Genomic DNA, 24,401 nt, shown 5'->3' with positions numbered 1-24,401 from the left:
TTTTTGTAAAGCATTTGTCCTCTCATATTGTTTCTGACAAAAAAAAAAAAAAAAACACCTCTGTTATTTGCGTTTTTGGTTCTTAGTGTATCCAGTGTCTTTCTTCCCCGCCTTTTATGATTTTCTCTTTATCACTGGTTCTGAACAACGTGATCATAATGCTCTTTGATGTAGTTTCCCTCATGTTTCTTACGCTTGGGATTCGCTGGGCTTCCTGGATAAATCTGTGGATTTATCATTTCCATCAAATCTGGGAAAATTTTAGTCATTAATTCCTCGATTTCTTTTCTGTTTTCCCCAGTAACACCCCTCCTTCAGTGACAATAACTAAGTATACATTAGATCATGTGGAATTGCCCCACAGCTCATGGATTCTTGTTTTACTTTTAAAATCCTTTTTTCCCCTCACTCTGTGTTTCATTTTGAACAGTGTCCTTTGGTTGTCGAGTTAATCAATCTTTCCCTCTGCAATGTCTAATCCACCATTAATCCTGTAGAGTATATTTTTATCTCCAACATTGATGAATCAAACATCCCTAGAAGTTTCCCTCGGGGCTCTTGTAGATTTTCCATGTCTCTTTAACTTAGAAATCTAGGGAATACGCATATGAAACCTGTTTTAATGTCTTGATTAGCTAATTCTAGCACCTGTGTCAATTCCAACTGCTTGACTTTTCTCCTGAGTACAGGCCCTATTTCTGCTCCTTGTCAGGTATGGTGATCTTTTTTTGTTTGTTTTACATTTTTTATCTCAATTTTCACTTTTTTTTATCTTTAAAAATTCGTAAATACAATGTATTTTCAATTTGGCTAACATACAGTATATACGGTGTAGTCTTGGTTTCGGGGGTAGATTCTGGTGATTCATCGCTGGGTGGGCGGTTGGGGAAAATGGGTGATGGGCATTGAGGGGGGCACTTCTTGGGATGAGCACTGGGTAATGTCTGTATGGTATGGTGATCTTTCATAAAACATAACACATTTTCAATTTGCCCCTTGTGTGCTGCATATCTTCATATTCCTTACAGGTATTTTAAGGCCTGTTTGGGGGTACAACTACTTGGAAGCAATTGGATACACTTGAGTCTTGCAGCTCAGCTTTGTTAGGGGAGACAGAGCAGCATTTGGTCTAGGGCTAAGTACTCCTTTACCTGGGCGGATCCTTCCAAGTACTCAACATCCAATGGATTGTGGGTTTCCCAGTTCGGCTGGTCAGTGTGGACACATATTCCTGGCTCCAGGTGAGCCCCCAGGTACTGTTTCTTCCCATCCTCTCAGATGGTTCCTTCCCTGCCCCCTGGTGGTTTCCTTTTACATATGCAGGCTCTCAGGTCTCAGCTGAATAGCACAAGTGGACCCTCTGCAGATCTCCAGGGTTCTTGTTCTGAGCGGTGATCACCCTCCTTCTACTTTGCCCCACAAATTCTAGTTACCTTTACCTCTGTGGACTGTCCGCACTGTCTCCCCAGTGCAGGGAGTTCTCTGGGCTCTGCCTGGGTACCCCCCACCTTTTTTTTTTCTTTTTGAGAGAGAGAGAGAGAGAGAGAGAGAGAGAGAGCGCAATCAGGGGAGGGGCAGAGAGAGAGGGAGAGGGAATCCCAAGCAAGCTGTGCAGTGTCAGCACAGAGACTGACACGGCACTCGAACTCATGAAATGTGGGATCACGACCTGAGCTGAAGTCAAGTCAGATGCTTACGCTAGTGAGCCCCCCGGGTGCCCCATGGGTCCCCCTTTCTACACTGTCGGAGCTGGGGAAACTGTGCACCCAGTGTATTTGTTCTGTGTCTCTTACGAACCACCTTTCTTCACTGCCTAAAGTTCAGAGTCCTGAAAGCTGGTGTTTCATATTCTCTGTGATGTGTTGTTTCAGGTGGGAAGGTACTGCCGGGCCCTGTTAGTCTATCTCACCTGAAAGCCGCAAGGTTTTTAAGAATTAACAAGTTTCCTCTATGCTTTTTGTAAATGCATATTTCCTGCCGTATTTTAAAACTCCCAGTCAATGAGCTACTAACCAAGCAAATACTTATGCGTTTGCACAGTCTCTTCAATGTTGTTCACTATTATTAAAAATAGATGGCTACTTTGGGTTACTTGTTTGTTTTATTTACCTGATGACTTTTTAACTGAACTGACATTTTCTTTATTAAGGCAACGGTATCAATATGTTGCCTTTTTAAAAGGTCCGTTCAATAAATGTTTACTTTATCATCATGTATATGAACCAAGGAAGTAATTAAGTGAATTTTCCCCTGTGCTTTGCTAAGGAGTACATAGTAAATGTTAAGGTCCTCAAGGAGCAAGGAAGTTTCTTCATCTACAATCCTATGTTTTATTAACGTAATAGCACAAAACATAAGAATAAAATTGGAAACAATTTTTTATCAAGTGCTCACTATTGAGTACTTTATTTCTAGGACCATGTATAAACCAGAAATTTTTTTGTGCTGTGTTGCCAATGCATCTGGTGTCTAGAGCAGTCTGGGCACATAGAAGTTACTCAATAAACACCTGTTAGATATATGTATGTATCTGCACTGAGCTAAATGCTTTACACATATTACCTTGTGTAAACATCATCACACCGCTATTTCCTAGATTCTGGGTTTTTTTTTCCTCTCATTTTACAAAAATGTTCATTAAGGTGAAAGGCTTATTAGCCTTGGCCAGGAAAAAAAACTTCTTCTTTCAAAAGGAGCAAAGAGAATGAGCTAAAGAATGGTGTTTAGGAGATCTGGACATAGATAAGGGGTAATCAATTGAAGAAGCTGCCTAATATTGGGTAGATGACATCTTCCTCTTATTGTCAATTCTTTTGTTTTAGAGGCCATAGCAGTCCATTAACATAGTGGGCATGTGATGCCAATATAAACTATGAATTTCACTCACATTCATATTAAGACTAGTCATTTAAATAGTTTTTATTTCTCTGAACTCTAGAGACCAGGTTCTGAAATGTCCTCCAGCCTAGCGCTCATATTACAGTCATTTCCTACTTTACCCCAAACCAAAGGGTCTCAAGCTCATGGGGAAGGGGGGCTGTTCTTCTCACAGCACATCACTGGGGTTGGGAGCTCTCAGGACCTACGCTGAGTTTAGTGTGGTTTTTATGCCTGGAATTGAAAACTGACTTTAGAATTGGGAACTAGAAGAGCTGGACCTGTTCTCAAACTCAGAGACTCGTGTGGCCTTACGGCCTCCATGGTATCACCTAGGGCATTGTCACAAAAATGAGTGAGCTTCCACTCCACTGGGAATACTTGAACTGTAGTGTAGGTGCAAACATTACAGTCTCCAATTCTAACTAGATTTCATGCTTGGAGGGACAACAGGCCTCTTAGGAATGAATAACCCCCTGGGTTTCTGAAAGACTTTGAGATAGATAGAAGAGCATTCATGACAGGAATGTTGTTGACAAGGCCAGGTGGGTAGCCAAGAAATCAACTGGAAAAATAAAAGAATGTGGATATATTCAGTGAAATTTGTAATGCTGGCTGAAAGTGAATATGTGGGACTAAATTAGTTCAGTGAAGGGGAGACTGTAAGAACAGATAAGAAGAGCAAAGAAAGATCTTTGAAGGTTTGGGATTTGGAGGGTAGAAGGAACAATAGAAGCCAGCAAAATAAATAGAGGAAGAATTACAGGACAAAGACCGCTAGCATGGCCTTCTTCTCGGCAGTTTCATTGCAGAAGTGATGATGTAAATCAGGCTTGAAAAAGTGATTGACACCAAAGGCAGAGGAAACAAAAGCAGGACTAAACTAAAATGCTTCCTTTCCTTTTAGCAGAGGAAATAGCCAACAGAGTGAGAAGGTAACCTATAGAATGGGAGAAAATATTTAAAGGAGTTAATTTCCAAAATACAGAAGGAGCTCAACCCAGTAGGGAAAAAAATTGGACAAAGTACTTGAATAAACATTTCTCCAAATAAGACCTACAAATGGCCAACAAGTATATAAAAAGGTGCTCAATATGACTAATCAAGAAAATACAAATCAAAACTATAATGAGATACTACCTCATACCTGTTAGAATGACTATTATCAAAGCAAACAAAAGATAACAAGTTGGACAAGGATGTAGAGAAATTGGAATGCTAGTTCTTGGTGGGGATGTAAATTGTTGCAGCCATGATGTAAAATAGTATGGAGGTTCCATAAAATATTAAAGATAGAACTATCATATGATCTAGCAATTGCACTCCTGGGTATATGGCCAAAGAACTACAATCGAGACATCTCTGCACTCTCATGTTCATTGTAGCACTATTCACGAGAGCCAACGTGTGCAAACCACTTGAATGGACAACAGACAGCAGGATAAAGAAACTATGGTAGACACCTACAATGGAACATCATTCAGCCTTAGAAAAGAATGAATTAGCACCATCTGCAACAACATGGATGGACCTAGAAGACAGGATACTAAGTGAAGTAAGTCAATGACAGAGGACAAAAGGCACCTGACTCCACTTATATGAGATGTGTGAAACAGTCAAACTTATAGGATCAGAAAACAGGATGATGGTTGCCAGAGGCTAGGGAGTGGGGGAAATAGGGAGTTGTTCAATAGGTACAAAGTTTCAGTTATACAAGATGAACAAGTTCTAGCCATGTGCTAGAACATAGTGCCTATAGTTAACAACACAATGTTGTGCACTTAAAAATTTGTTAAGATTGTGTATCTCATATTAAGTGTTCTTATCACCAATTAATAAATAAACAAATAATAAATAAATGGGGCAAAAACTTTTGGAGGTGATGGATATTTTTATTACCTTCATTGTGGTGCTGGTATTGTGGGTCTAGGCATATGTCCAAACTCACCAAATTGTGTGTATTAAATATAGCCAGTTTTTAATATCAATAATGCTTAAATAAAACTGTATTGTATTTCATGGGAATTAACATTGGGATGTGGATTAAAGAAGACATTCTTTGATAAAAGAAGTTTGAAGAAAAAGCTAAGTAGTGTTAGAAAACCTAAATCTCCCCACTCTGTGGAAATTATCTTATTTTAGAGATAAAATTTTATAAAAGTAGCAGATATATGATACCAGAGTTCATTAAAATTTACTAAGAGCCAGATCTAAATGATATTCACTCCTAGAATAGCACATCATTAGGTCACATAACACATTAGTATTATAAGAAAAACTGTCATATAGTTTATAACTTTTTCCTAAAGAGCTTAAATTAATAATTAATTAATAATTAATTCCACTTAATTAAATACAGTTTATTAAATGTTTTTAAGAGGATAAAAACATATAAAGCCTCTTGAAGGGGCTTAGCTAACTCAACGTGAAAAATGAAATCAGAAAACACATACTTACAGTTTTATTAATTCCTTCAATAAATAATTTACTTAACAATGTACCATAGCATAAATTGGGACTATACTAACTAGATTTAAGGAAATGGAAAACCATAAGGGTGCCTGGGTGGCTCAGTCGGTTAAGCGTCGAACTTAGGCTCAGGCCATAATCTCACAGTTGTGGGTTTGAGCCCTGACTTGAGCTGACAGCTCAGAACCTGGAGCCTGCTTCAGATTCTGTGTCTCCCTCTCTCTCTCTGCCCTTGCCCCACTTGTGTTTTCTCTCCCTCAAAAATAAATAAACTTTAAGGACGTAGAAAACTTTAGACTGCATAGTGAATTCAGTAAATAATAGATTTGCCATAATTTTTCTTTAAAAAAATTTTTTTAAATGATTATTTATTATTGAGAGACAGAAACACAGTGCGTGAGCATGGGAGGGGCAGAGAGAGGGGGAGACACAGAATCTGAAATAGGCTCCAGGCACTGAGCTGTCAGCACAGACATGTGGGGCTTGAACTCACAAACTGTGAGATCATGACCTAAGCCGAAGTTGGTCACCCAACTAATTGAGCCACCCAGGCACCCCTGCCATGATTTTTCTAATATGAGAAGATAGAAAAGAGATTAGACAGAAGTGGAGAATGGACAAGATGGATGAGCTTCTAGGCAGTGGAAGACATTTTCTACAGAGTAGATCTGATTGCTAGAATCCAATGACTTAAGATTCAAACTAACCATGCCAACCACATGAAGTGGGAAGATGGACTCAGAACATATTCTAGACTGTTTGTGTGGACTTCACATCCTAAGGCATCAAGACTTCTTCGTCAACCTCGTCTCCTGTAAGAGTAAGGTAGAATGAGGACCAGCACCTACCAAGACACAAAATGGCGGTCCTGCACAGTCTTATGTTGCAACAGAATAGTGGTAGGCATGAAGGTGATGAGCAGAAAGGGGATGGTATTTGATAGTTTTGACCATGGTAGTGAAGGCTCCCAGGGTCTCCTAAGTGAGGCCTGTTAGGTCAACGTAGATGGGAATGGAAAACCTATTAAAGGGCAACAGGTCTACTTTCCTTTAATGGCCAGCTGTTCTAATCTCCACTTCTCAAGAGTCTATAATGCTATAATTTGTGATCCAATGATAATCAGTTTATACTTTTGTTCTCATACTTTATGTACTTTATTATGATTATCTCTTCAGTATTATGATTACTTCTTAAGGAAGGGACTAGGTCCTAAGTAATCATTTTATCTTGTGAGTAAAACTCTGGATATGTAACTGGAACTAGGTGCATGTGGGTGAACAAATGACACAAGATCCTTGTATCAAGTTCCCTGGAATGAAATTGCTAAATGGTTTGTTACAAAATATTTTTTTTCAAAGAAGGCATTTCCTGGTCACAAGTGGAGGTGAGAAAACTTCCATAGGACTTAAAAAATATCAGCAGTTCTATGAAATGATTTCATCATAGCGTTATTCTCAGAATTCAGTCAGCTCATCAATTGTAATAAACTTGTGCGATCCTTAAAAGAGCTGTTAAAGGTTTATCTAGGTGATGTTTCTTTTGTTTAAATTTTCTTTGTTTTGCTTTTTTCCTTCTAATCAGTGCCTCTTTGATGTTATACATATATAAAAATATACTTATTTACATATTACATAATTATACATGCCTTATATATAATAAATATATAACACACATAAAATATAAATATATAAAATTATATATAAAAAGATAATCTAATTGTCATCTATATTTCTAACTGTATAAGGGAAAATAACTGTCATTGTTAAATCCATCTAAATATGTACAAATTGAGGGGCGCCTGGGTGGCGCAGTCGGTTAAGCGTCCGACTTCAGCCAGGTCACGATCTCGTGGTCCGTGAGTTCGAGCCCCGCGTCGGGCTCTGGGCTGATGGCTCAGAGCCTGGAGCCTGTTTCCGATTCTGTGTCTCTCTCTCTCTCTGCCCCTCCCCTGTTCATGCTCTGTCTCTCTCTGTCCCAAAAATAAATAAACGTTGAAAAAAAATTTAAAAAAAAATAAATATGTACAAATTGAAGTGGGTAAAATATTTGATCAAGTTTGTTTGAAAAATAACAGCAATTCTACCTTCTCATTTTCTCTTCTTCAGAGTCAAGCACTTTTAACTCCTTTACTGATTTCTATATCCAAATCTCCATTAACTTTCAAATATTATTATTCCTGAAATTTTTGGTTATAGGCATCATCAATTGATTTCCCACAGAAGACAAGGATTTAGCTCCATTTCCCCATCTGCCATCATGCATTGACCCTTTGCCCATCTTCCCCCATGTTCTCTACATATTTTAAACTTTGATGTTCAGTAGAACAATATCAAAATGCACATGCTTCATACCATGGCTTTCTTAACACCAATATCAAACATTTTGTTTTCTCTAAATGAATGGCTTGTCTTTTTTGTTACTACTGTTCACTTGTTCAGCTGTCTATGTACTTACCATGAATCCAACCAAAAACTTCCCTTGCTTGATAGCAACTTCTCTCAATAAATCCAACACAGGAAAGAACATATCAGTTCTATCCATTGAAAAAAACTCTCTTCTGGTGTCTTCCAACCTGTTCTAATCTGGCCTCTTTACACAGTGGTCATCCTGGACCCTCCCTTCACCTTCAAGCTGGGGATCTCCTCTGGCCTTTTCTTATGTGGGTTCCCTCTTTCTAGACCTGCTATTTCGTTTTCCTACTTTGTTTCCTTTTCTGGTAGAAAATGTCTCTCCAGAGAGAAAGAGAGAGTGGGAGGTAGTTTTTTGAGATCTTGCATATCTGATATGTTTTTATTCTACTCTCAAACTTAGTTCTAAAACTAGTTACAGAAGTAGAGAATTCTAGGTCGGAAATAATTTTCCCTTAGAATTTTCAGCTAGCACTTCATTATCTCCTGCCTTCCAGTGTGGCTGTTGAAAAGTGTGAAACATTATAAATTTTTATTATTTTTTGCGTGAAATATGTTTTTACTTCTTCCCAGAAAACTTGTATCTTTTCTTGGTCCCTAGTGTTCTAAAATTCTGTTGTGATATGTCTATTTTCAGGACCTTTAGTCCTGAAATGTGAGACATTTTCAGGACCTTTAGTGGGACCTTTCAATCCAGAAACTTACATTGTTCAGTTCTAGGCAATTGTATAACTCTATTAAAAATTTCTTCATGCTTTTCTCCCTTCAAAAAAAATTTTCTTGGGGTGCCTGGGTGGCTCAGTCAGGTAAACATCCGACTTCAGCTCAGGTCATGAGCTCATGTCTCGTGAGTTCAAGCCCCGCGTCAGGCTCTGTGCTGACAGTTTGGAGCCTAGAGCCTGTTTGGTTTGTGTCTCCCTTCCTCTGCCCCTCCCCCGTTTGCACTCTGACTCTGTCAAAAATTAAAAAAAATTGAAAAAATTTTCTTGTTGCTGTTTTTGTGTTTTTAACTCTTCAGATGTTATATACATCAGTTGACTAAGTTTCTTATTTAAATCTATTTCTTTTCTAGTTTCCCATCTCTTTTATGTTTTGCTTTTACTTTCTGGGAAGTTTCCTCAATTTAATCATCATCAGTGTCAATATATTATTATACTTTAAATTTCTAAGACCTCATTTTTGTTCTCTGAATCTTTCTTTTAATTATCATCCAATGTTTTATTTTATGTGAAATCTTTTTTTCCTCTCTCCATGATGTTAATATTATGTTTTCTTCTCTTTGCATACTTCCTATTTTATAATGATTTTCCATTTGTTTTAGAGTCTTTCTTTCATGTTCTAGGCTTTTGAACATATCAAATTCTCTGGCAGGCTTCTTCTATTTGAGAGGGCGTTCAGAGAGCTGATCAGACCCTTGGTGAAACGAGCTGGTTATCTGTGCTCTTCCAGGAGAATCAGTGGGTGTGTCCATGCAGAACTCCCAAAGATGGCTCTCTCAAGCTCCATCTTTGAGTATACACATGTGGCTGCCCTGTTCTGAAAATTGTCTAGGGGTAGAGGCTGGCGGCAGGGTGAGGGGGGGTTGCTCAAAATTTAGTAAGTAAAATTTCACTTACTCCCACTGTCAACTTTCAATACCGACTTTATCACTCACTCTTCCTCATGCCCCTGAGTTAAGAGACTCTAATTTCATCCCCTCCAGATATTACACCTCTAGTGTTTGCCAATGTGGGAGAAGAACAGTCATCTGGTGTATGGTAGGGTCAGGGACTTGAGGGTCAATTGATATTTAAACAGATTTGCAAACAATCTCCTGTTTGTAGAACTACACTTCATACCCCATGTCCCCACTCTTACAAACCTTTCCAAGACTTTCCTTATAAATTAGCCTATGTTTTTACTTCTTCTGTTTAGAACTCATTTTCTTAGATATGATAAGTTATTTACCACTTTGTCTATGAACCATGTTTAATCAGTTCTAAGACTTCACTTTTAATGCTTCTGGGTTTATTCGCTCTTGAATTGGGATGACTTATATTTGAAAGTGTATTCTAGTTTGATCAGAAGCACTGTGGCCTTCTTCATGGCATGTGAAATAATTTTGAGTTGACGGCCACTCAAACTCGGTGAGATGTTTATGGGGTTATCCCTTTTAAAAAGTCCACTTTGGCAAGGGAGCAGATATTAATGCAAGAGTTCCATTTACCTTCTTTACTTGGAGGTCAGTTCCTTTTCTAAAAGAAATCAGAAACTTCAGAGCCAAGGAGTACAAACCACAGTATGAGTGAACCTCAAATGTCCTTGGCCTTTGTACCTGCCATCTGAGGGGCACTCTCAGCAAGATTATTGTAAGTTACACTGGTCGGTCCTCCTACTCCTTACCCAAGCCTAACCATATCCCACACCAGGTTCTAAGGCCTCATTCTCAGAAGCATCAATGCTAATGCAACCTTGCTAGTTCTATATAAAATGACAGAATGGAAGATCACTGCATCTCTCTTCAGGCCCTAGGATGCAGTGATTTCCAGGACTGTATTCTAGCTCGTGTCCTTTTTCCACTGTGTAGATGAGGTTTTGCTTCCCAGTGCCCCCCATCCCTGTGTCCATCAAGGATTTATACCATCAGATAATCTTAGGTGACCTTTTCCCCCCACATCACTTTTAATTCCTGTTTCACATGAATGAGTTGATTTCATAGCCACAAACTCCTGGCAATGTCAATTTCATCCCACTGAGACATGTTCTGAAGCCAAATCAAAGGGATGGTGGCACACATGACAGGGTAATGATAGGAAGCCTACAGCAAAGTGTCCAACAAATCTGGAAAGAACAAAGCCATGATGTCAGGATGGAATGGAACAAATCAATGTCAACTGTAACGCTGTGTAGACCTCACTGATGAGTCAAAAACTATGGCAAAGAGCTGTCCATGGAAGTTTACAAAACTGACAGATTAATGTTTTAAACAACCACAGTGTCATTCTGGGTCACCTAGCAAGACAGCAGATGACAGGAATCAGCACCCTGAAGCAAAATCATAGGCATCTTTCCAGAACGGCTTCAATAAAATAAAAACATGAAGAAATGCCTCTTTCTGACCAACTCCTTCAAGCCGTAGAATTCTATCTGCTTTGTTCTGACATTTTACCAAATGCTTTGTTATCCGAATAAAGCATGTTTACCACAGTTACTTAAGTCACCTAAATGACAAGACTCCATGAAATAAAGAAGGCCATAGTTCTTGGTAGTTTAAAATGATGTAAAAATCCACTAAGTTTCATTCAAAAAATTAGTGATGGTATTATATTGGTGACTCTTAACTATATCATGATAATTTCTAGAACTTTTTTCCATATTATTTATCTAAGAGAGAGCACGTGAGCAGGCGAGACAGAGAGAGAATCTCAAGCAGCCTCCATGCTCAGCATAAAGCCTGATGCAGGGCTTGAACCCATGACCCTGGGATCATGACCTGAGCCAAAACCAAGAGCTGGACGCTCAATCAACTGAGCCACCCTGGTGCCCCTCTTCTTTTTTTTCATTTTTATTTATAGAACTTTGAAAATACCTAATACATAACCCAGAACTACAGAATAAAAATTTAAAGGTAATGGGGCCCTACCATGTACCTTTTGAAAAGCTTCTACTAGTGATTTTTATGCCCATATCTGTTTAGGAATGACTATTTATTATAGTAGCACATAATAATGGCAATCAAGATTGTAAGTATTTGCTTACCATGTATCATACTCTGTTAAGTACTTTACATGCATTAATTATTCATTCCTCACACTGATCCAATAAGGCATTTTATTGTCTGAGACATTTCAAACTTAAAAATGTCAGGAGCTTCCCCAAAGATCAGGCAGGAGTAGAACTCAAAGGCCAGCTCTAACTGTTCAGAACTCCACTGCCTCAAAAATCTAGGATTATTTGTTCCCACCATTTTAATGGAGGCTATAGAATCAGGAACAATCCAGCCAAAATAACAATACAAACTTCCTTATTGAAGTTTGTACCATTTCATACTCTCTTCTTAGTTTTCCTTGCCTTTCTAGAAATAAAATACTGGGATGAGTATGTCCAACCACTGGAAGAATTATACTTATTGTTGTGTTCAAGTTCACAGTACAACTGAAATATTTCCTTCTAATAATGATCCTTAACTTGTAAGAGTGCCACTTTGAAACTCATATACACCCTGTGAGGGCAAGGACGACGATAAGAAGTTATGCTCCAACAGCTTTGTCTATGTTTACACCACAGTGGAGAGAGCAGCCTTCCAATATTTAAAGAGTAAAAGAGGAAGTACCAAAACACTAGGCTCTGACAAGATCAATGACTTGCATCTCCTCCAACGGATTTTGCATGTGCTGACTCTACGACCATTGCTCCAAATATCCAGTTCCTCTTCCCCACCGTTCCTCTGTTCCTTATGTTTAGGAAATATGCTTTTGCCTTTCAGTTTTATGGTGTTGAATCTCAACATTGATTCATTTAATTATCATCTGTTCTGTATGAGTACATTCCTGGCCTCACCCTCACCCCGTACACATGACAAGAAATGACCACCACTCTCATAGTACAACAATGTTTTATTGAATTAACTTAATTACATACTTGTCTTCTGTCTTAGCACATACATGTCTTGGTGGCAGGGGTCATGCCTTTACATTATCATCTTCTTCTCACCTAATATATAGCACACTCAATAAATGATGAATGGGTGGATGGATGGATGGATGGATGGGTGGATGGGTGGATGGATGGATGACTTAATGTCTGACCTCAAAAAATAATGTTTGGGTCAATATGAGAAAGTGTGCAACAGCGTGCATGCCTAAAGCAAACTGATTAAGGGATCTGAAGGAATATAAAAGAAGGAATATAAAAATAAAATATAAAAGATACTTTTGTGGCATTTCCAATGCAAAATTTCTATGATATTTTTCCATGAATTGTGCTTGCTCTTCCCCCCATACTGTATGTCTTTTGTATAACTAACTTGAATTACAGAATAAGAATTATAGTAATAATTCTATTTAGAATAGAAACGTTTGAGTGACAAAGGCCAATATTTATCCTTTTTCACTCGATGCTTTGTTGAAATTTGAATAGCTAAATATTCGTACCAATGGAATAATTATATATGCTCTCATTACCATATGCCACCAGTATTGTAACCTATTGTTAGCATTTTACTTTGTTGGCTTCTCCTTTCTTCCTGAAACAAATTCTTCTTATGGTTTTCAATACACCCCTCGCTGCCTTCCTTCCCACCTCTCTGGCTGCTCTTCTTCTCTGTGGATGCCTCCCACTCTCTCAAGCTACTCTTCTCATTGGGATTCTTTTAAATTTCTATTTTCTTAGATTTTTGTCCAAATAATTTCACCAATCCTCACAGCTTCAATAACCAATAACGGTGGGTACACAACTGTCCACGGCACCCACTCTAGAAAATCCACAGGTTCATGTCCAAAACTGACATCACAGACAACCTACAAACCTGTTCTCATTCTGTTGTTTTCCTATCTTAGTCCACGGTACCATCATTTACCCAAGTTACCTAGTCCCCAAATTTGTTTATGATTCTGGACTTTATTCTCCCCAGATATGCACAATAGATCATTAAATACCACTGTGATACTTTGATTTATAATAAGAAATATGTTTGTTCTTCAGTCCCATTTCTGTCACATAGCTCCTAAAACCCTTGAAATTACCTAGGTGCTAAGAATGACAAAGGTGTCTTTTGTTATGTTAATGAAATTCTGGACCACACCAAAAGATGGGGAGTTGGTGGCCAGGAGAACCAACAATGTAATTTGAGTGTTGGGCTTTCAGTCCCATACCCCAGGGTGTCCAGAAAGGGGAGAGGGACTAAAGATTGAGTTTAGTCATCAATGGTTGATGATGTAATCATTTGTGCCGACATATTGGAGCCTCCATAAAAAACCCGAAATCATGAGGTTCAAAGAGCTTCCAGGTTGGTGAACACATGAAGATTTGGGGAGAGGGGTGCACTCAGAGAGAACATGGAAGCGCTGAGCTCCTCCCCCATACCATGCCCTATGCATCACTTCCAGCCGGCTGCTCATGAGGTATATCCTTTTACAATAAACCAATAATCTAGTAAGTAAAATGCTTCTCTGGGTTCTAAGAGCAGCTCTAGTAAATTAATGGAACCCAATCTACAGTTGATTGGTTGGCTGGAAGGACACGTGACAACCTGGATGTGTGGCCGGGGGAGGGGCTGTAGGACTGAATCTTAACTTGTGGGATCTGATGCTATCTCCAGGTAGAGAGTGTCAGAATTGTAGGACACCCAGGTGGTATTAGGTAATTGCTTGGTGTGGGAAAACCCACATTGGATATGAGAACAGACTTGTAGCTCCCAATTCTACCTCTCCAATCTGTCCACTATCTCCGCTGCCACCACTCCAATTCTACCCCACACTGGGTGTCAGTGGACAGTCGTGTACACACGCCTGCAAAACTAAACTCATTTTTAGAGTGTCTGCCCCTGTTCATACCTGCCTTCAGTCTGCTCTCCACAATATAGTAAAAAATTATCCTTAAAATATTAATGAATGTGATTCTGTTATTCATCTACTTAGAACCTTTCAGTGACTCCTTACTTACTAAAAATGAAAATTAATAATTCTTAACATTTAACCCTTCAATAGCTCAATACTCTGTAACATTAAGAGAAATATTTATTATCACACGCATCACGATATCTCTACTAAGTCTTGATATCAACTTGAGGAAATGAATATGTTGAGAATCTGACTGGCGGTCTCTATTCATACTTTTTTTGTTTACACAGAACATAGGCTTTTGCAAGTTAATATAATATTATTAATTTGAAATTACAGACATAACCTAAAATAGTTAAAACTTAATCCTCTCACATTTTCTTCCACACTTTACTATAGTTTAATTATAATTAAATACTCTGTATACTAATTACATACAAATTAGCACACTAGTTACTAGTCACTAGTAAACTAGTTACTCCCAAGTTCAAAAGATATTATCCCTTTGCTGGGCCACCAAGAAAAGAAAGAATATAATACTTTACAGAGTAAGAAAGAACACTTTTCTGATTCTGAGAAAAGCTTCAGGAGACACTTGCTTTATAAATGTTTTCATTTATTTTTGAGGGAGAGAGCACGCAAGCAGGGGTGGGCCAGAAAGAGAGGGAGACAGAGGATCCAAAGCGGGCTCTGTGCTGACAGCAGAGAGCCAGATGCAGGGCTCGTACTCACAAACTGTGAGATCATGACCTGAGCCAAAGTCAGACGCTTAACCTACTGAGCCACCCAGGTGCCCCAGGAAATATTTGCTTTGTATTGACCTAGCCTCCAAAGTTCTCTTGACAAACTGTAAAATCTACATTAAAAAAGACCCCTCAATTATAAAATCAGCATCTTCATATACTTTCATGCTGTAACACTTGTATGGCAAAATAATCAATTTTCCCACGATTTACCATCTTCCTAACATAAAAATCCCTGATGAATTTTACTGGTAGTTCTTTGAGCTGAGTGCCTATCAGTTTTTCAGGATGAGGAGATGACTTAAGTATCTTCACTGGCTCCAAAGTTCCAAGGAGTTCTGTCATTAGATCCCTAGAAATCAAAGTTTATCTCCAGTAGTATGGCGGACATTGCTGCTTAGCATCTCTTCAGTGCTCCGATATCAGATTTCTCTGGTACACAGATAAAATGCAAAAGGAATACTGTCTTCTCACTAAAAGCAACCATAGGTGGGGATTAAGCCATCAACACTTTCTTGACTGCCAGCATACCACAAGAACCCATTATTTTGGAGTTCCTATTTTTATAATGCTAAATTCCCAGGCAGAAAAATACTGATACCTTTCTAATCCAGATCTCTAATACCAACCACACAGTAGGTGCCAAATACACATTAATTGAATGAACGAATAAAGTAGCAGTAGGACAACAAATATTTAGCGGCAAAGCGTTCTATAAGGTGTTGGATGACAAAGACATGGGTACAAAGTTAGCTCAGGTATGGATCCTACGATGGTTAATTTTACATAACTTGACTCAGCTAAGGAATGCCCAAATCACTGAGAAACATTCTTTCTTACATTGTCTATGATGGTGTTTCTGGAATTTGAATCTTAGTAGACTAAGAAGATCACTCTTACCAATTCTGGTGGGCATCAATCATCCAATCAGTTGAGAGGCTCAATAGAACAAAAGGTAGAAGAAAAGCAAGTCCGGTCTCTCCATGGGAGCTAGGACATCCATCTTCTTTTGCCCTTAGACTCTGGCACTCCTGGTTGTCTAGACCTTCGGACTCAGACCAAACCAACTTACATCATGGACTCCCCTCATTCTTAGTTCTCTGAGTTTGGACTGCAACTATACCATCAGGTTTCGTGGGCCTCTAGCTTGCACACGGCAGATTGTGGGACTTCTCAGCTTCTACAATCATCTCATCCTGACCTCATAATAAAACTTTCTATATATCTCCATATATTCAATTGCTTTTCTCTCTCTCTCTCTCTCTCTCTCTCTCTCTGAAGAACCCTAACAGACATTTTGTTGATAGTTTTAAGTCTAGCAAAAGAGTTGAAATCTGTATATAATTAAACAGAATATAAAGTAAAATGCTAAATTGTGATGAGATGGATACAAATTAATTTCAAAGGCAACATCCAGTTAGGGAAGATGGGAGAGGGTGAGGTGAAGAACATCAAGGATAATGGCACATACAGAAGGTGGCACCCGAGGTGGACGATGAGAGGTTAGTGGTTGGCTGTGTGAAAAGGTTGAGGAAAAGCATTATGAGTGGAAGGAACAGCATGAATGAAGGCATAGAATTAGACAAATATTGAAGGTGTATGTAAGTGTTTCAGGGAGTAATTAGAGTGCGGTTTGACTGGTGTGCAGGACTGGAAAGAATATCAGGCAAATTAGGTTGGAAGTTGTGACTTAAATAACAGGTTAATATTGAACAACGATCCTGATTTTCCTCATCCATTAAATGTGATGCACCACTTCATCTGTTTCCATACTCCAACTAAGAAATCCTTTGAAATTTTATTGAACCCATTTGATAAGGAAATAAAAACATTGAACTGGCTTTTGACATCTGAAGGTCTCCAGTGTTGACATGAATCTCATGTTACATTACAAGCATTGTCCTGCTAGGATGTTAGTTTGCCTGTCCCTAAACGTTCCTGTCTCCTCCAGAGCTTTTTCATAATTAGGTGGACACAGTAAAGTCCTCTGGCATTCTGGACACAGTTATGGGGTCCTACAACCAAAGAAATAGTTTCATTTCTCTTCTGCTTCATTTATATTGTTGACATTTCTTTCCTGTGTGTGTTTTTTTTTCCTTTTTTCTTTCTTTATTATTTTTTTTTTTTTGGTGTGCCTTTCAGAGCTCACCTCATTGCCTCCAGAGTGGTTTTTAATTGCCAATGTCACATCTACCATTGACTGAGGGGCTTGAGGTCACCACAGCGCTGACATCAGGTAAGAGGGAGCTATTATTATAACTGTACTCTAATGTAATAGTATAATGGTTTTAGTCTTTGAATAATAACAGCTGTATTATTACTCTAATTATTTTATCTTCAAATGCCCCAGAGAAGAATATAGGATATGAAATATAATTCTTTGGTGTAGAGAGGAGGGAACTAGCAATCAAAGAGATTAAGTGAATAATTCAAGATTACTCAGCTAATGGTATAGCAGAGATGATAACACAGTGACATCTAGCCCAATGGTCTTCCCTATTCTTGATAAGGTATGCCATATGCATTTACATACTGTAGACAAGCTATATATAAATGACAAGTCAAGTCTTTCATTTTACATTTCCTCACTGCTTAGGTAGTGACAACAAAACATGAACATTCTTACATTAACTTGTTTAAATCCAAATGGCACAACGGGATCTGATTCTACTTTTCATTTTTTACAAGACTAGGCATTCAATTAAAAAAATACCCTCCTTACTAAAGTAGCTTCATGACTTGAACGTTCCAGGGTGATCCATTCCCAAAACAACTTCAAAAGATGAATATAAACCTATCTTCAAGCTGTGAAAATTCAGCTTCTTTTCCTTTTATTTTTTTTTTCTTTTTGAAATTCCTCTTCTGGGAATAAATTAAGCTCAGTCTAACAAGGAATATATCCATATTTGCATCCTGAGAATGCAGCGAGAACTTGTAGGAATGCAGCATTGATGAATGTACCAGTGTTGAGATAGTTTACATACACTGGAGCAAAATGAACTGTGACCAATAAATCCCTTCCATGGTCGCCACCCTTCCACCTCTCCCCAATTTGGGGAAATGTCTTAATGGACGTGCAGTATCGAGTTTGCAGGCTTATTTTCAGTCATAAAGAATAGGGTACCAGATGCTCCTGGTACACTGAATTTGTCACACTGTAGACAAGCTAATATCATTATGGGAGACCACAGGGGAAAAAATAAAAGATTCACATTTAATCCACATTAACTACCAGGAGACCCATCAAGGCAGTTGGGCTAGCTCATGATACAGCAGCTTCTAGCAAATTAGCAGCCCATAACAACTTAGTTATAATGAGCTGCAAGATCTTACACCATAAGCTCAACTCCATTAAAGTGAATTCAAGTACATGAATTCATGTACAGAGTGTAACCTTAACATCTGTCTGTGCTTAGCCAATATTTTGTTTATGCCTTTTTAGGAACAGCCAAATTATCCTTGTGTCCCCTGAAACGGGGGACTGTAATTTCCATCAGCTGCAGTGTTTACCTGATAGGGAGGGCAGAGCTAATGAACACCAGCTCCCTGGCTGCCGAGCCGGACAGCAAGCTGCCAGGATTCCAGCAGCTGTTTCGCACATATTAGGCCAATTTTCCACCAAACGCTTTTCCCTTGCTATTCAAGCAGGGAAAGCAATAGTCTAGTCAGAAATTAAATAATCAGCAAGACACGTGTATTTGATAAATACTGTAGAACTTGTACTTAGTTAAGAAAAATGACTTGAACCATATCCTACCCAACTCAGCATGGAGAACCTTCCTAGTATAATTAACTTAGGCCACCGTTTTCCCTAGAAAAGCAATGCCCTCCTTCTCTCCCCACAGTAGAGTGAATACCCTTTCGGTATCTAGGAACTACTACTGTTAACTGCTGTTAATAATAATATCACTATTACAAAGACTATCATTGCTATTTTATAGATGAGGAAATGGATAACCTATGGTTAGCCAGTTGCTACATTAAGGGAACAGGCATTCAATATATAGCTAGGTATTTCCATAGAGTTTTATGTATAGGATGAATAAGTACTTATGTGAATAATCTAACTCCTTTATTCTCATTCTATCTTAGACAGCGGGTGTACATGAATCACTTGGGTGATGTTTTCCAAATTCACGTTCTTCCTCCTACCTCCAGAAACCTTAGCACACAGGAAAACAGGCACTGCAAGTACAATTATGGGTTTTCTAGATCTTTACAAACCCAAACTAGTTCTAATCAATCAAGATGTCATGTCTGAAAAGTCTCAGAGAATTTCATAAGTGGAGGGGATCTACAAGGTCATTGAAATTCATCATCTGTCGGTCTTGGACACTCAGCTTCGTAGACAGTTCCTACCTGGAAACTACTGGGGACGGTGGTTCAAAGTCAGATGCACACCCACTGAAGGTGGCCCAGGTCATCAAAAGCATAACATGCCTACTCATGAAAATCTAATAATTGCTTCTGATTCTGACCGCTGTTCTAGTTCTGTCTCCTGATTCACTAAAGCAATACTCTGACGTTTTCATTGATACAATAGACCCCATTATTTGAAAACCACATCTTCTCTTCCTATTTATTTTTTTTAAGTTTATTTATTTTGAGAGAGAGAGAGCAAGCAGGGGAGGGGCAGAGAAGAGAAGGAGAGAGAGGGAGAGAGAGGGAGAGGGGAGGGGGAGGGAGGGAGGGAGAGAGAGAGAGAGAGAGAGAGAGAGAGAGAGGGAGGGAGGGAGGGAGGGAGGATATCAAGCAGGCTCCACGCTGTTAGTGCAGAGCCCAACACAGGGCTGGTTCCCACGAACCGTGAGATCATGACCTGAGTCAAACTCAAAAGTAAGACGTTTAACCAACTGGGCCACCCAGACATCCCTTCTCTTCTGATTTAAACAGGAGCAGTTCAGAGGTCCTACCCCTGCTTATTTGGGCTTTCATCATTGTGGCCAGACCTCTACATGGTCTCTTTTGTTTGTTGATCTCCCTTTCCCTTAATAACCAACATTCCATGCACTATTTCAAATATAATCTGAAAACTATCAAGTACTTCAGAAGCATCACTCATAGCACTGATATTGAACTTCCATTAATAGAACCTAACATTACATTAGCTTTCTTAACTTTGTCAAATAGTTGCCTTATAGGAAATCTGAATTCAACTATACCTTTAGTACTTTTGTTCTAAACTGCTGCCAAAAACCAGACTTCCATACACAATATATCTCTATAGTTGATCCCTATGAGCCCACAGACATGGATTCCAAATTTTCAACTTTTTGTTTTATCTCATAATTTTTTCAGGATTTTAGATTTTTCTTGAAATCTAATTTGATATCAAATGTGTGCATACTTTTTTGAGATTTTATTTTTAAGTAATCTCTACACCCACTATACCCAATGTGAGGCTCAAACTTACAACCCTGGGATCAAGAGACACATGCTCTACTGACTGAGCCAGCCAGGAGCCCCAAAATGTATGCGTATTTTACTAGCCTTGAAAACCTGCATATTCTAAAAAGTTTTAAAAAATTTAAAAGAAAACAAAAGGGGGGAGGCACCTGGGTGGCTCAGTTGGTTGAGTGTCTGACTTCAGCTCAGGTCATGATCTCATGGTTTGTGAGTTCGAGCCCCGCGTCGGGCTCTGTGCTGACAGCTCAGAGCCTGGAGCCTGCTTTGGATTCTGTTTCCCTCTCTCTCTGACCATCCCCTGCTCATTCTCTCTCTCTCTCTCTCTCTCTCTCTCTCTCTCTCTCTCTGTCTCTCTCTGCCACTCAAAAAATGAATAAAAACTTTAAAAAAAGAAAAAAAAAGAAAACCTGCATATTCTATAAGCTTGCTTTGAAGACATTAGGCCAACTGTTTGATTAGTTTTGTTTTGAAAAGTAAGTACATAGCTCAATGCTTTTCCACCCCAATCTCCTTTCCTGTAGACAACCATCCAAAGAGATATATAAAGACATGCCTAGTACATGTCATCAGGATACAAAAGTCAACATAAGCCTTGGATTGTTTTCCAGTACCTAGATGCAGTGCGCTGTGATTCCAACATTGTCTTCTTGTCCCCCTGTCTGCAGAATGCCTGGAAGTAACTATGTGTTCATTTACAAATTAGGAACAATCATTCATGGCTGTATGATCTTCTTCATCCTTGACCCTAAATCTGGAGATAAGCCAGTTGGGGGGGTGTCTTACAAGGACAGATGGCTGAGCTTAACAAATGTTCCTATTTCTCATATTGCAGCTTTTGAATTGGAACGTGACCGTTAACTTCCCGACCCCGTTGAGTTGTGCAGCTCTGTGGTGGCGAAACTCCTCTGAAGTAGGGCGCATAAGACAATCGCCTGGGGTAGGGGAAGAAAGGTGTGAACTTACGGTTTAAATTACTGTTCTCACCTCTTAACATGAGCTTTTTATCTTATTTTCTAACATATGCATCTTAGTACAGTAGTACATTTATATCACGTACAATCAATCGGCACTTTATGAATGTTCTTGCTCAAAAGACTTCCGGATCGGAGGAGTGAAAAATAGTAAGGGCTGGAGACCCCAGGGTAAGAGACGCACACAGGTTAGGCCAGCGACCCTGTTGAGAGCCCACCTTGGCCAATCTTCTGTGCTCCACAACTAAAAGTTGTACCCCTAACTCGGCACCAGGGAGCCCCTAGAGGAGAAATAATAAAATCCTATTCATTTGGAAGGGATCACAGAATTGAAGCCTTTAATTTTGCAGGTAAGGAAACTCAGGTGCAGAGGGATTAAGTGAGTAGATGGTGCAGCTTCAAAGCCCTTGGGGGCCATTCGAGGGAAAAGAACACGAAATGAAAGAAAATTAATACCAGAGCTGGAACTGAGTTCATTCCATCGCTTTTTCTCAAAATATATCCCGATAAAGTAGTAAACATACAAACTCAAAGCCAAAAGCCACAACTGAGGAAGAAAAGAAGAAGGGATGGGAGGGTGACAGTCACCGAATACAGCCTTACACAGCCTTAGGCGCCGTATTTAGGCTGACCGATTTTCTGGGGAATGCACCAAGCACAGTGCAGAAGCATTGGCAGTGAACGTTCTGAACGTCGGCCGATCGCTCAGGGTGACACGGCCACCTTCTAACTTGAAGCCCCTTTAGAATTCTGCCTTCAGAAGTTGTGAACATCCACATTGTTCTAGGATGAATAACGCATTTCCCCAAAATAAATAAATGCTTACAGCACAGGAATATCCACTTGTAACCTAGATCCGGTAAAATGTTCTACAGATGGAAGAGGAAGTTACCGTATGAAGTTATGCTTATACATGACATCACACTGCACCTGTGCCACAGGGATGAGAATGTCACTATTCCGATGGAGAGAAAGTGAGGCACGAGAATGCCCGTGTTTTCTTAGCGCACAGAGCTAAGCCTCTGGCCTCTAGGCCCATATTTTTTCCCACGACCCCAAAACTAAAAGGCCTATTTCATACCTGGTTAAAAACGCTAAGAATTTTGTCTCCACAGAAAGCACAGATTCTCAAAGTTACCCCAAATCACCACTGTCACTTGCAGACAAGGATGAGAAGCCAGTTGGCCTGGCTTCCTTTTGAAAATGAGAGGAAAGAGAAAGGGCTCCCAGAGCACGGACAGGGATACACTTGTAGGGATAAACTCCTTAGGATGGGCACAGCCTCTGGGTCATCATAGGGACTCGACTCCTAGACTGTTGTTCTTTTGAGAGGAGGAAGAGTGATAGCAATCATAGTCATTGATTTATCTTCCGGTCCCTACAAGCTCCATGAAGGCAATGACTGTGCAGCTCCCTACTCCTAGATTTAGAACAGGGACTGGCAAAGAGCAGCTCAGTACATCGTGCTGTAATAATCCCTAGACCATGCCATTTCATTGAAACCAGTCTTAGGAGATGCTTTGGAAATATCCGCATCACAGATGTATTGAATTGACACACATGGCTGTACTGTAAACCAAGCCACACAATGGCTGCAGGTGAAAGCAGTGAGGAGAGAAGGAAAGGAGGAGACTGAGGAATGGGGAGGCCACCACAAGAAGATCAGGCTACCGTGTTCTCCCCTCCTGCTGCCTATGTCCCTCTCTCTACCTTACATGTGCATGCACAAATACAGCATGGCAGAGAGCCTGGAAATATAGAGCCTGGAAAAATACAAGACTGTGATAAACCAGATACTACTGAGCCCTCCGATCTCTTCTCACCTTGAACCTGCAGGAGTCTCCACTGTGGCAGATGAGACTGCCCCGATCTATAGGCTACCCCTAACTCTCTGCAGAAAAATTTCAAATCAACCTTAAACTTGTTCTCTCACCCACCTCATACACAGCCAGTTTCTGCATCCATAAAAGCAGAGAGGTGGTTCTCAACTGCTCCTGGAATCCCCTAGGGAACCTCTTAGAAATGCAGATGTCCAGCCCAGACTTTGAGATGCTGAGTCAGGGAGCTGTATTTGCAATATATGCTCAAGCGGATTCTGATGCGGCACCCCATTATCAATCCCTGAGCTCCAGGCCCTGCAGGATTCTTTTTTTAAAAATGTGTTTAATGTTTTATTTTTGAGAGAAAGGGAGACACCGAGAAACAGAGTACTAGCAGGGGAGGGGCAGAAAGAGAGGGAGACACAAAATCCGAAGCAGGCTCCAGGCTCTGCACTCGAACTCCTGAACCACAAGATCATGAAGTGAGCTGAAGTCGGACACTTAAGTGACTGAGCCACCAAGGCTCCCAGGCCCTGCAGGATTCTAAACAGGAACATGTTGATCAGTGGGTCAATTCACAGTACAAGGGAGAAGAGCCTGGAGCATGTGGCCGGAGGTGACCAGTAAAGAAAAACAGGGAGAGCTATGCAATCCGTGGAGGGGAGTTTCTATGAATAGGCAAAGATCTACAAAGGTTCTCCAAAATCTAAGTGAGATGGTTAAACTGAGCAGTGCCCTTGGTGGGAAGGCTGAAGGGGAGGGAGGTGCATAATCAAGTAGACTTGGGTTCAAAATCTTGCACACTTTTTTTTTTTTTTTCTGTAATCTCAGACATCCCACATAATGAAATAATTACTCTGCTTAATGATTCTCATCTATAGCACAGGGACAATAGCTAACATATACGGGCCTCTGTGAGGATTTAGTGAGATGCTATAAGCAAACACTAGATACGCTCAACGAGTGTGTTAGTTATCATTCACAGTAACAAATAAAAGGCAGGGTTAGGTTCATATATGCTGAAATGAAGGCATGCAAAGTTCCTGTTTAATTCCATATACCTGGAGATTAGAAAAGTCCCTAAAAGGGAAATGTATGACATTTGGCCAATATTTGTGCACCCCATCTGCAAAATATATGCCGGAATATGCCACAGTCCACAGACTAA

At 39.7% G+C, this 24,401-nt stretch overlaps 1 protein-coding gene across 1 annotated transcript in view; it reads right to left on the bottom strand.

The window, feature by feature from the left end:
- CTNND2 (catenin delta 2) overlaps positions 1-24,401 on the bottom strand; it is a 946,486-nt gene that overhangs the window by 593,706 nt on the left and 328,379 nt on the right.

This window comes from Lynx canadensis, chromosome A1, assembly GCF_007474595.2.
Source record: "Lynx canadensis isolate LIC74 chromosome A1, mLynCan4.pri.v2, whole genome shotgun sequence".
Lineage (NCBI taxonomy): Eukaryota > Metazoa > Chordata > Mammalia > Carnivora > Felidae > Lynx > Lynx canadensis.
This window is presented reverse-complemented; position numbering and strand designations above follow the sequence as displayed.